Source organism: Oryzias latipes, chromosome 4 (assembly GCF_053564925.1).
Source record: "Oryzias latipes strain Hd-rR chromosome 4, Olatipes_Hd-rR_3.1".
Lineage (NCBI taxonomy): Eukaryota > Metazoa > Chordata > Actinopteri > Beloniformes > Adrianichthyidae > Oryzias > Oryzias latipes.
In genome coordinates this window covers 27,394,118-27,406,821 of record NC_136240.1, presented here as the reverse complement: position 1 = coordinate 27,406,821, position 12,704 = coordinate 27,394,118, and the positions used below count along the sequence as shown (strand labels likewise).

General features: G+C 39.6%; 1 long non-coding RNA gene across 1 annotated transcript; it reads left to right on the top strand.

The window, feature by feature from the left end:
- The first annotated feature begins 2,691 nt into the window (after positions 1-2,691).
- On the top strand, positions 2,692-4,429 carry LOC144991940 (uncharacterized). Its single transcript, XR_013655618.1, has 3 exons — positions 2,692-2,819; positions 3,345-3,493; positions 3,709-4,429. It is a non-coding gene; the product is annotated as an uncharacterized LOC144991940 (long non-coding RNA).
- Positions 4,430-12,704: the final 8,275 nt, after the last annotated feature.

The following is a 12,704-nucleotide window of genomic DNA, read 5'->3' as shown; positions in this document are numbered from 1 at the left end:
ATTTTTACCTGAGCGTCTGCAGCAGATGGTCAGGTGTGGGTGATGTCAAGACTTGGCCAGCAGACAATTAAAAAAATTCTTTTTTTTTGGTAAACGGATTCCTACTGTTGGCAAATCCAGTTTGTGTTACCTGGGCTTTCCAGCTGAACTTCAACTCTTTTTTTTTACTATTGATCGACTTTGAGGGGGGTGACACTTACACAGTTAAAGGGTCAGTCCACATCTTAAGACGTGTCCAGGATTTCCTGTCTCGAAAGCATCTTGATGATGACATCACAACGAGAATTCAGGAAAGCTCGATTTCTGAAGAAGGTGTGGAGCTCAAAGCAAATCTCAAAGACAAATCCAGATTCTTTAACTGTGAATAATCTCTGCTTCACGGGGAGCTGAAGGACAAAGTAGCTGATTTGAAAGAGTACAAGCCGTACAAGTATGGATAAAGAGGTAAAGAGTTTTAAAAACATTATGGAGAAAAAGTGATGCAAAGAAAACAAAAATAGACTTTAAATGACATAATCGAACACATTGATTTGTTTTCTGTTTTGGATGTTATCTACGCTGCAGCAAAAAAAAAGTTTCAAATGAGTGTGCAAACAAAAAGCAACTCTGCCCATAAAAAGAAAAGCTGCTAGTAATAACAAGAAACGCTGCTACAAATAAAATAAACGCAACTAGAAAAAAAATGATGTTGCAAATAAATGAAGTGCTACAAATAAAATAAAAATAAAAACTCAAAATCAATGAAAATACATAAGCCACAACTGAAGTGAATTATAAGGGATGGTTTTTAACGATACATCTGACCAGAAGTGGAACATCAGTTGTTTCCACTTGGCTGGGTTTTTGTTCCAGGCTTTCTGTATGATTATGAGTTGTGTTTGTCTGCTGTAGACACTGCTCTGACGTGGCACTGTGCGTAGGTACATGTGACTGTGTTTTGCTGCATACTGGTGTAAAGCTAGAGAACTTGATTCGCCTTTCATATTGGTCTTTCTGAACACTGGGTTGCTCTGTCCTATAGCTGAAGCTAACAATAAACCGGGCATCCTCCAGTTTACCTTCAAACCGGGGGCTACATTGCCTAGCCAAATAACACATTAAAAAGCACAAATGAAGACATTGAACACTAACACCTTAACATACTTTCTCATTCATTTTCCAATTTGTACTCCTGTTCTTTTTACACCTTCTCATAGCAGTACATGGGTGAAAATCATCCCCAATTAATCCACTTCCGTTGTGGCTATTTTACTTGCCTGGATTTCGTTTCTATATGCACCTGAATTTCTTTTTTATTTGTAATACTGTTTGTTTTATTTGTTGCAGCGTCCCTTGTTATTTGCATCTTGTCTTTTTATTTGCAGAGTAAATTTTTCTCTACCCTGCGACAGACTGGCGACCTGTCCATGGGTGTCCCCTGCCTTCACCCACAAGTGGCCGGGATAGGCTCCTGCAGGCCCGTGTCCCCGAAAGGGAATAACTAAAGAAGATGATGATGAGTTTATTTATTGGTTGCACACTTACCTTTTATTTATTTATTTATTTATTTATTTATTTATTTATTTATTGCTGCAATGGCACCAGGCTGGGAAGGCTGAATCTGCAATAGGTAAGCAGCTTGGTGAGAAGAAATCAAATGTGGGAGCAATTATTAGGAAATGGAAGACCACTGATGCTCTCCCTCCATCTGGGGCAAAATCTCTCCCCGTGGGGTCAACGATCACAAGAACGTTGAGCAAAAATCCCAGAACCACACATGGGGACCTAGTGAATGACCTGCAGAGAGCTGAACCAAAGTAACAAAGGCTACCATCAGTAAGACACTACACCACCAGGAACTCAAGATAAAAATCAGACGTTAATTGTGAATATTTGTTCTGGAGAACTGTTTATACAAACTGAAAAAAAAAGCAAAAATTTAAGTAACTGTCCACCTGATCTTCTGAGTCTATCACAAGTGTTCATAACACAAGACGCTAAATGTTACTTTGATCTGAAATAAATGGGGCAAAGAGATTAGTACAGCTTTACTCAGCAGAGATGATTCATAGAAAACTGTTGAAATTAATCACAGTAGTAGGAGTCAAAAGCCAACAGTCACCAAAGACTGTAACAGAGTGAAGATGTGATTCATAAACCTGGTGGTATGTGAGGCTTAAACAATTACATACCACAGGATTTGGGACTTACAGGGCACGCCAATATACTGGCATTCTAGTAATGCTCAGACTATTTTCCCTTTCAAAGTGAAAGAAGTGTAAAGTGTATTTCCTGATTTCCCTTAATTCCATCCCCTGAGGCTCAAAGGCCAGATCTCATCTATGGAGGGAGACTGAGAAACAGACGAAGGACATTTTCAGTATTCGCCCTGAAATTTTTGATCAGGTCATTCTCCAGATCAGTGTTTCCCAACCCTAGTCTTTGGGGCACACTGTCCTGCATGTTTTCCGTGTTGCCCTGCTTATTCACACCTGACTCAGCTAATCCTCACATTCTGCAAAAGCCTAACAATGACAGTCAGTGACAGTCATGACAGGCAGGTGTGTTTGAACAAGGTTGGATTGAAAAAATGCAGGACAGTGTGCCTCGACGACTAGTCGGAAGTCTCCTCTGTGGAAACCCAAGACAGTAGTGGATGGAAGGTGTGGTGGAACTTGAGAGCCTGTTGTGATCATGTGATTGCGTGATGACATCACAGGCTATAAAAGCTTGGAGGTGGACTCTTGCTGAGCGAAAGAACTCCCCTCAAACAAGCTGAAACTTTCCTTAGAGCTGGATGCTGTTTCCCTCTTCTCCCTCTGAAGCTATGAGAGTAGCCGGTGAGTTCACTGTGGATTTTTTTGAGTGTGAGAACAACAAGAATGTGAGGGATGACAGTTGGGTTTAGGTTCAGGCAGATTAAAGGAGAACCTGCATGGAAACGGCTTTCTTCAGACTTTCTGAAGAGCTCAGAACATGAAAGCCACTTCTGCAAAGAACCAAATGTGTCTTCATGTTAAAATATCAGAGACTGCTCAAATGCATTGGGTATGATCATCAGTGCTATTGCACTCAGCAGCTTCGTGGATCTGTGCATAAACCTCTTGTGTGTTTTTTTTTAGATGTGAAATGTTTGCTACACATGTAGTGTTGAGTCGTGCTCGTCAGGAAGCGCGTGACTTGTCTGAGTGCGGTTTGCAGCTCCTTTTGTGTCGCTACAACACTAATTTCCCTGAAATACTAGCCCCTTCCTCATGCGCTGGTGACCTAACCCGTCTTTAGAAGCGTGCCTGTGTTTACAGAGATCACCTTCAGGTGATGCCTGGTGGCTGTCAATCACATTCTCCTGCCGTCTTCTGTTTCAGGTCCGCTGATCGTCCTGCTTTCTGCAGCTGCTGCAGCAACTTCACATCTAAACTGTAGCATCACAAAGTCCCAAGACGGTTCCTTCAGATACCAGATCCCAGAGAATCCCAACTCCCCTAAATGCATCACGTCCTGGGAAGACAGGAATGTAAGTGAAATTCTCAGGAAGGTGGATTGATCAAATGTGTTTGCAGAATATCAGGGGCAGTTTGCTGCAGAAGAAGTTTATATTCCAGTTCATGAGGCTATTTCAGTTCATTTAAATCTCCAAACACCATGAATTTTTCCTCAGGGGCTCCTTCACTCAAAACTCAAAAACGTGGTTGGTTCAGAAAAACGTTTGTGTACATTTTCTTCACTCAGGGGACCGTCATTGTAGACATTCTTGGAAGGTTTGACAGTCGCCTCGTGATGAACCACACACTTCACTCTGTGGAGCTGAAAGACTGTGAGGACTTTCTTCTACACAAACGTGAATGTGGCGGGGTAAAAAGACACACACACACACACACACACACACACACGACCAGCAGGGATTTTAGAAAAGTGCAAGATTTCTTTAATAATGACCAAAACACACATGAGACAGCCTCATGTTCTGACTGCAGCTTATGGGACATGTCCAGACATCTATCAAAAATAGGGGAGAGTGGGGTAAGTTGTGCCCCCCTTTATTTAAAAAAGAAAAACACAGAAGGAGGATGTGGTTTGACCACACAATTTTGAAGAATCATCCATTTCACTTAGAGAAGGGCTTGAGAGGAAAGCACATTTTGGTTCAAAAAACAATTTTTTGCCTTAGAAACTGCAAATTCTATGACCCATGTGTTTTGATTACTGAGTCATTCCACGAAAATAGCACAATTTGTGTCCCTCTGTTTCCTTAAGTTGTATTTATTATAAATGGTCATCAAGTTAAATATTTAAACAGCTTAATGACTACACTGAAATGCACTTTGAGTACTTAAAAAAAATGAAATTATGTGTTTTACTTAGAAATAATAACATTTTGTTCATTATACACCACCAATTTTGTCATGTCCCTCATGATCTAAATCAGGGGTCCTCAAATCCAGGCCTCGAGGGCCGGTGTCCTACATGTTTTCCCATCAACCTGCCATTAAAGCTCCTTATTGGCTAAACACACCTGATCAAGGTAATCAGCAGCAAGTAAGGCAGGGTTTCTGGAAAACCAGCAGGACTCTGGCCCTCGAGGCCTGGATTTGGGGACCCCTGATCTAAATGAAAGATTACTTTGCAAATACCAACCAATTTTGCTATAAAACGTTAATAATTTTATTGTAATCTAAACATCGTTTTATACTTTTTTGATAGCAAAGATATATATTTTTAAAATTAATATTAAGTTATTAATTAAAATCATTTTACTTTTGTCTCTGAGTAATACAACAACCCCGTTACCCCCCCCCCCCCCCCCCCTTAATAAAATGGTATGATCCATAATTACATAGACACCAGGAAGTGTCAACGGTGAAGTCTTTTGGACCCAGGAGCCCCAGAGGGAGGCAGGTCAGACAGTGTAGGGGGGGGGGGGGGGGGGGGGGGGCTTTATAAACAGCACCTTACCTGGTGCCACAGGGCCAGGACATCCCAGATGCAGAGCAAATATCTGAAGCGTTGGGTAAAACAGACACAAGGTTAAGGCTGTTCTTTGTAAAAATAAAAAAAAGTCCAAATATTGATGATGCTATGATCAAAATGCCAAAGCAAATACCTCCTCTCCCTGGGACAATGAGAGGTCACAAGGTTGTAACTCTGGGTCCAGAATATATCAAGACGTCAGCTGCATGTGCACATCAGTTCAACTGCCAGCGCCAGTGGGATAATCCAGACCTGATTGGCAAATGGTGCATTGTAAACTATAATAACAATTTGTATCCAGGTGTCATAAACATTCAGAAAATGCATGCACAGGTAAAATGCATCCATTGTGTTGGGAAGAACAGGTTCTTCTGGCCACATCAAGATGACATCCTCTGGTACCTGTTAGAGGACATTCTTGATCTTATTCCAGCTCCACGGAATGGGACCAAGCGCCATGTCGAAATTCTGAAGAAGGTGTGGTGGGACCGACTCCAAGATAAATTCATGTTGTTTGTTCGTTCATCAATTGTTTGTTAACGAGGTTATTGTTACCGCACATCTCATATGACTTGATGTCTACACACACAGATAAAACAGTTAGTTAAACTTGATCAATTCACTTTACTATCTTGTTTAAGTGCTATTGTAGTTGTTCTTGATTATTATTGTAAACTTCATTAAACTACAATGGACATCTGATGTTGCTGTAGTTATGAAATGAAAATGCTCCTATAAAGCCCAGGATTTAATTTTGTGTGTGTGAAATCACAAGTGAATCTGTATTTGTCCCTTCAACTCTGTCACCATCTTCAAGGGGACATATGAGTCATTTTCAAAATATTTTTATCATAATATTCATATAGATTCATGAACATTTACTTAAACCACAACTAGAAATAAAGAAAATTTATAAAATAAAAAAAATGCCTGAGATGGGATAATGTTTTCTGTTTCTCATTTTTCTGATTCTCATTCCCAATAATTTAGAACATATTCAAAAATGAAATATTTTGGTAAAAAAAAGAGATTTTTTTTCATGTGAGATTGGAAACATTTTCTTGGAATGACTCGGCTGTGTTTGAACAGATATGGATAACAGTTCGTACATGTTTTGGAGCTTTAGTGGGCTACATCACAAGTGTATGCAGACAGCATTATACTAGCTTGAAATAGCGGGGGGGGGGGGGGGGGGGTTGTTTTAAAAGGTGGGATTGTGGTCAGTTGTGCCACTGGAGAAGGTCAAAGGAACTAAATTCCTTTTATTGTTTCTGCCAGTGAACTGCAGCCTTTTTGTGGTCAAGAATCCCCACCCCCCTTCCAGTAAGTTACATTACTTTTTGTTTTTATCAGTTATGACACGTGTTTCGGGAAATGTCAGACTTCAAGATACTTAACTGGAAATGCTGATGTTGCAGCTTGTCTTTTCTTTAAATTTTGCAATTTCTCTTTGTTTTTTCAGGCATTTGTCTTTCTTTAAACATCTGCACTGACATTGCAACTGCAGGAATTATCGCTGCTGCCAACTTCAGCATTTTCCTGCTCCTCCTGCTCCTCCCGTGGATGGTCAGGAAATGGAGAAGTGGAGGCTGCAGATGTGCACGAAGGTTTTACGCTCCTCCATCCAACCAGGCACAGGTTCAGATGGAAATGGAGGAAAAAGGAAGAAGCAAAACCCCCCAGTGACTGAAAACAGCAAAAGAGTTTTTCTTTTTTGTTGTCGTCCGATTTTGTTTTTATTTAAATGCAGCTTATTGTAAAGACGAAGCAGCGATCCACCGGAACATGAAGACCATGAAGTCCAGAAGAAAACATCATTTTTTTTCTGCAGCTGAGCCATGTTTAGTTTTCTCAGGCTGGACCAGAAGAGACTGATGATGCATGAAGTGATGGTGTCTGAAAGCAACATGGTGGATAGGGACTGTCTTCTCTTGCAGCAAATATTTTTCTACAGTTTTGTGAGTGTTCTGTGAATCGAGTATCAAATCAAATCTTAGTTGTTTTTTGTTTTGTTTTTTCACTGTGAAATGAACAACTGTTTGATCAGTCATTTGTAGGGGTGTGTATCAGCAAAAGCCCGGTGATACAATACGTATCCCGATATGCGTCCCGCGACACTATACATATCGTGATATTGTACCGGAACATATTTTCTTTTTTTTAAGAGAATGACTTAGAAAAAAATCTACCTGAATATTTATACACAAGCACTGCAACTAAAACTTATGTTCAAGGTGCTTTTACCGAAGCAAATTCACAGTGCTTTTATTTTGGTAACATAAAATATATGTGCTCTTTACCCTTGTGCTATCCTAGGCACTAACATTGGGAGTTGGGCCATCTAGACCCACTAGACAGTGCACTGAACCTTTTTTCTTCAATGATTTGTGATCTTCACTGGTGTCCATGGATTACATGAAATCTTTCCACCTTTATCCACCTTTGTCATGGTAGGGAGAACACGTCAATGGTCATCTTGACCCCTTAGGATAGCACAAGGGTTAAAGGGAACAATCAACATTGTCTGATTTTTACAATAAAATATTTTTTAATTTAAGAAAAAAAAAACGAATGCCTTAACCAAAAAGGTTCTAAGGTAAAACTGAGGAAATAAAATGCTGTTTATTTTCAATAACGCTTAAAATAGCTTCTCCAGTCCTTTAAATGGTTCAGGAGCCTGAACAGGGCTTCAAAAATAAAGGAAAACAACACAAATGCTTTCCAGAAACAATAAATTGTGATGAGGCAGCATAACAGGGAGAAGGAGAGCTGCTTTGATGTAGCTTTAAGCTCAAATTCAAACTTTTATGTAAGTGAACTGTAACTTCTAGCAGTTGTGATGGTCTGAACGGGATGTTACGGCCCTGGTGTGTCCAGCACACTTTGTGTGTTTGTGTGTGTTTGGATTGCTGGGGTGAATGAGAATTATCTTTAGGTGTCTCAGCTGGAAACCACAGCTGGATACGGACATGACACCATCTAAATGGACCAATCACTCTGTCCTGCAAAGGTGGCAGCAGCTTTAGTGACACCCTTTGTGGTGATCAGTCTGCCCACTGTGTGTGACACTGGAGCTCTTCTCCTCTTTGTTGTGGGCCTTGGGTGTAGTACCTGTTAGATACTTTTGATTACCTGTGGTTTTTAAAGTGGAATTTCTGTTGTTTAATGTAAACTGCCATTCACTCCTTTGTCTCTTTTTGTCCTGCACCTATTGCCTCTTTAAAAACAGCCCTTTGGCACAGCCCTCCAGTCTTTTATTTCTTTGTTACACCGTCTTTTCTCTTCCCCTGGGCCGGGAACTTAGGATTATCTGTCATATTTAGTTTTCAGGAACTCTTGTTAGAAATGAGCCTGCAGTGCGTCCTCTGCTGGAAATCTTAAACTAACAAGTTTAATCTCTACCAATCACACCTCTACATAGACATAGTTGCATGAACTTCTCTTCCTGTTTAATTATATATGTCGATTAGGGGTCAAACGCCTGAAATGCAGGATAACTATGTTTGCTTTAAAAAGCAGAGGGTCTGCATCTGGGTGGTGCTGGGGCACAGTATACAACCAGACCAAGTCACAAAGCCCTAGTATTATTTACAGCTGAGCCTTGGAGTGCTTGAATAACATCAAGACTTTGTCAGCAGATAGTTTGTTTTGGTAAAAGGATACCGCCTGTAGGAAAATCCAGCTTGTGTGACCTGGGCTTCCCATCTCAACTTGAACCTAGTTTATTATAAATAACTTTGATTAAGGGGTTCGGCCACATCTCAAGAAGTGTTCGGGATTTCCTATCTCAGAAGCATCCTGATGAAGACACCACAACTAGAATTTAGGAAAGTTCAACTGTGGAAGAAAGTATGGAGCTTAAGACAAATCTGAAAGACAAATACAGATTGTTTTAGTGAGGATGATCTCTGCTCCACAGGGAGCCAAAGAACAAAGTAGATGGTGTGATGCCCTCCAATATGTTTCATTTTAGTTTCTGTCACATTGTGATTTTCAAATATATTCCTTCATAATAAAGAGTACCTACTGTACAAGTGTGTGTGAGTTAGAGTAAGGATGGATGGATGGATGGATGGATGGATGGATGGATGGATGGACGGACGGATGGATGGATGGATGGATGGATGGACGGATAGATAAAGTACTTTATTAAGCCCAAGGGAACTTGCATATCCATCCCTTGCTCCAAAAATTCACAATAAATTGAATATGAGCATCATAAAAGGAGATTAAAAATATTTAAAAGTATTTAAGTAATAAAAACATGAAAATAATGTCAATCCAACTCACTAAAAACATAATAAAAGTATAAAGGTAGTAAAAGTAGTTGACCGTGCAGTGACTCTTCATCATGCCCCCTCCCCTCCTAGCTGCATTGATAAAAGGAGTTTTAAAAAGTCAAACAGCCTGTTTTTGATGTCATCACACTCTTCACACTCTGCCTTCTGTGTCTGAATGAATCTGTAAAGAAATGTATTCTTTTGATTTTTAGTCTAGTCATTGTTGTTTTTTCTGGTTAGCAACTTGTCACCGTGGCAACATAAAACCATAAAAAAGGCCACATCCAAAGTTTGGTCCAAACAACTTCCCCTATTCTGAAGAACACCAACAGCCTTCAACACAGACAATGTACTTCCATTTTATTGAGAAACTGAGGGTGGAGGTGAAACCACAGAACACATCGTGACATGTGGTTTTAGTTTGAAAGCAAAAAGTTTATACTCACTAAAGATTGGAGGAAAGAACATCTTGCCAATTCTCATCAGAAATGTTAGCAAGTCCAAATATTTTTGAATATCTCACATTGTTTTTTTAGTTTGTCTTTTTTACTGGTCATGCTCCCGGACCCCACCATCTGAAGGACTCATGTGAAACATTCCCCCATAAAATGCTAAATTATGGTGCAATATCTTTTACATTATTATGATTTCCTTAATAGCTTGAGTCTCAAAATTACCCAAACTGTAAAAACATCTTTACATTTGTTTCCTGTGCAAAAAAAAACTGCATTAATATCCAACCAGTTACATGTACGTTTGTATTTATTCCCAAATGTTGAAGTTAGAACAAATCAGACAAGTTCCTCACATGACAGTTTCAGCAGAACCAAAAATGCAGCAATGACTTAAAGCAGGGGTGTCAAACTCATTTTCACCGAGGGCCACATCAGCATAGTGGCTGTCCTCAAAGGGCCAAATATAACTTATACATGTAACTATATGTAATGAAAAATAAATGTAACTACTCCTTAATGTTAAATAACTCATTATTTATTTATTATAACTTTTTAAAGGGACAATTACAGTTGCATAGAAAACATATGTTTACTTGTTACTGTAGCATAAATCCTTTGAAATTTTGTCCGCTTAATAAAAACCTACATCATTTCATTAATGAAGGATCAAACTGTCCAAGTGAATAAAGACAAACAACATAAAACTGAGCTAGAAAGAACACGTATTACACAGTCACGTGTAACTTTTTGTCTGCATACACACAAGACCTCCAAACATTGAATAATTACCACAACTACACATAAATAATATGTCATTAACTAAAGAAAATTTGTATTTTTAAGAAATTAAAAAATGTTATGCTCTCGCGGGCCACATACAATGACATGGCGGGCCACATTTGGCCCCCGGGCCTTTAGTTTGACACGTGTGACTTAAAGTGTTCAAGTATGGAAATACAGAATTATGACTTTGTCTGTAAAAATGAAAGAATATTTTCATAATAAATAGAGGCTCAAACTGCATGTTTGTCCCACGGGGCAGCTTTGTTGACATGAGAACACGGAGCAGACGGACTCAGAAGTGTATGCAGGAAGTCATATTGTGCAACATGTTGAAGACTTCAGTGGTTTGTGAATTCAGAATGGACTCTCTGTAACTCTGAATTTTAGGTTCTTTCCTTCAGAGCTGCACAGCAGAAAGACTGAGGCGTGCTGCAAAGACTTCCTGTAAGGTCTGGAAGAGTTCCAAACAGCTCAGATAAAAAGTTGACAAATCTTCCACATAAAAAACAAACACAGATTGGAGGATTATTTGATTTGCAAATCTTTTGTGTTTTTATTTGGTCGCTGTTCACCGCTCTTTGAGGTAAAGGAAGCAAATGATCAAGTGAAAGACGTACAACCAACTTCCACCTTACACCCAAAGCACGAGTGAAGTAAAGAAAATCAACAAGGAAAAAATGCTTTGTTTTATTTTTTAGATCTTGATAAAACAGTGTTTCCCTCCAACACTTTGGGCGTGTCCTCTGAGCAAGGCAGCATGTCACTAGGGATGTTAAAAACAAAACCCTTGAACCAATAGGTAAAACCATGGTTACATTTCAAACCCTTCAGGTCACTTTTGATGCGTTTTTAACTGGTTCATTTGGGAGCACCTGCAGATGTGGCCCCACCTTAAAATGTCATCTTCACTGATGACTCATGCAGCAGGTGAGTCTGAATTCTGACGCCGTGCTGACATGGAAACAAGAAAAACATTTTACACTTCTGTGCAGGGAAAGCCCCCTTTCTTAAGCTGCCCATAATTCTGGTGTTGAATATATACTATGCATTAATGCTTTCTTAAATGACTTTGAAATGTGTTTGTTCAAACATCAAAGACAATTTAGATTCCACTTAGATTCATTACTGCCTTTATGTGGATCTGAAGGGTCTTGGCCTCCAGCTCTGCCTCCTTGGTGGGGGTCCAGTGCGCGTGAAGGTGGTCGTTACCATGGTCTTTGTCTGACGGTGGGGCTTTTGGATGCTTGGATCGGCCGGGCTGCTGCCCTGTCTGCCCCTGGTTCTGGAGTGTTGGGTACCGGGCCTCCTGCCTTTACTGGAGCATTCAGTGATCAAGGTTGACTCTAAGAAGCACACATTCACCCAACCCACCTGCTCATTCACGTTTGCACAAATATGGGCATGGGGACTGTTTTTACACCCCTCTCCAAGAATATTGGTTATGCAAATCTTGTGTGTACTTGTCTGTGCGCATAAAATGGATGTGAGATAAATCTTCCATCATTAAATATACTTTAAGCCTGTTAATAGCAGTGTGCAGACTATTTGATGGTGTGTGTGAACCCTAATTCATGCAATTTACTCCTTTCCTTTTCTGTCCAGTCCAACGAGGAACATATATAAATATAATGTATATAAATATAAAGCTTAGCCTCAAATACAAAAAGGGGGATTATACAAATATAGTCTTTTTGTCTGAAGATCCATAAACTCCTGTTGTAACAGTAAAATCTGTCCAACACAAAAGGCCTTCAGCTCTGATCTACTATCTCAGCTCACAAGTTAAAAAAACACACAAAAATAGAAGTCAAAATTTTATAACTGCCTTTTTGGTGGATCTGACGACGTGCAGACTAAACTTTTATTTTATTTTATTGATTGATTTATATAGCACTATATTACAACACAGTTGTCTCAATTGGCTTCACTAATTGTGCAAAACATAAAACCTGTTATAAAATACAATAGCCGATTGCTAAACTAAACAGACTAAACATTCCTGCCCTTTGACCCTCCATTTTTTTTTTTTTCATTCATCTTCAGGATGAATAATGAACTCTGTCATATCTGCCCCACGATCTCTCCAAAAAGGTAAACACCCTAGGGTGTGTCAGGTGACCAATTACGAATAAACTAAATCAAATAAACAAGAACAAAGAGAAATGCTCCGACAGGGAAATGGGAGCAAACAGATGCAGAGAAGAGCATCAAACCGAACAGATGAATGAAGATTCAAAGA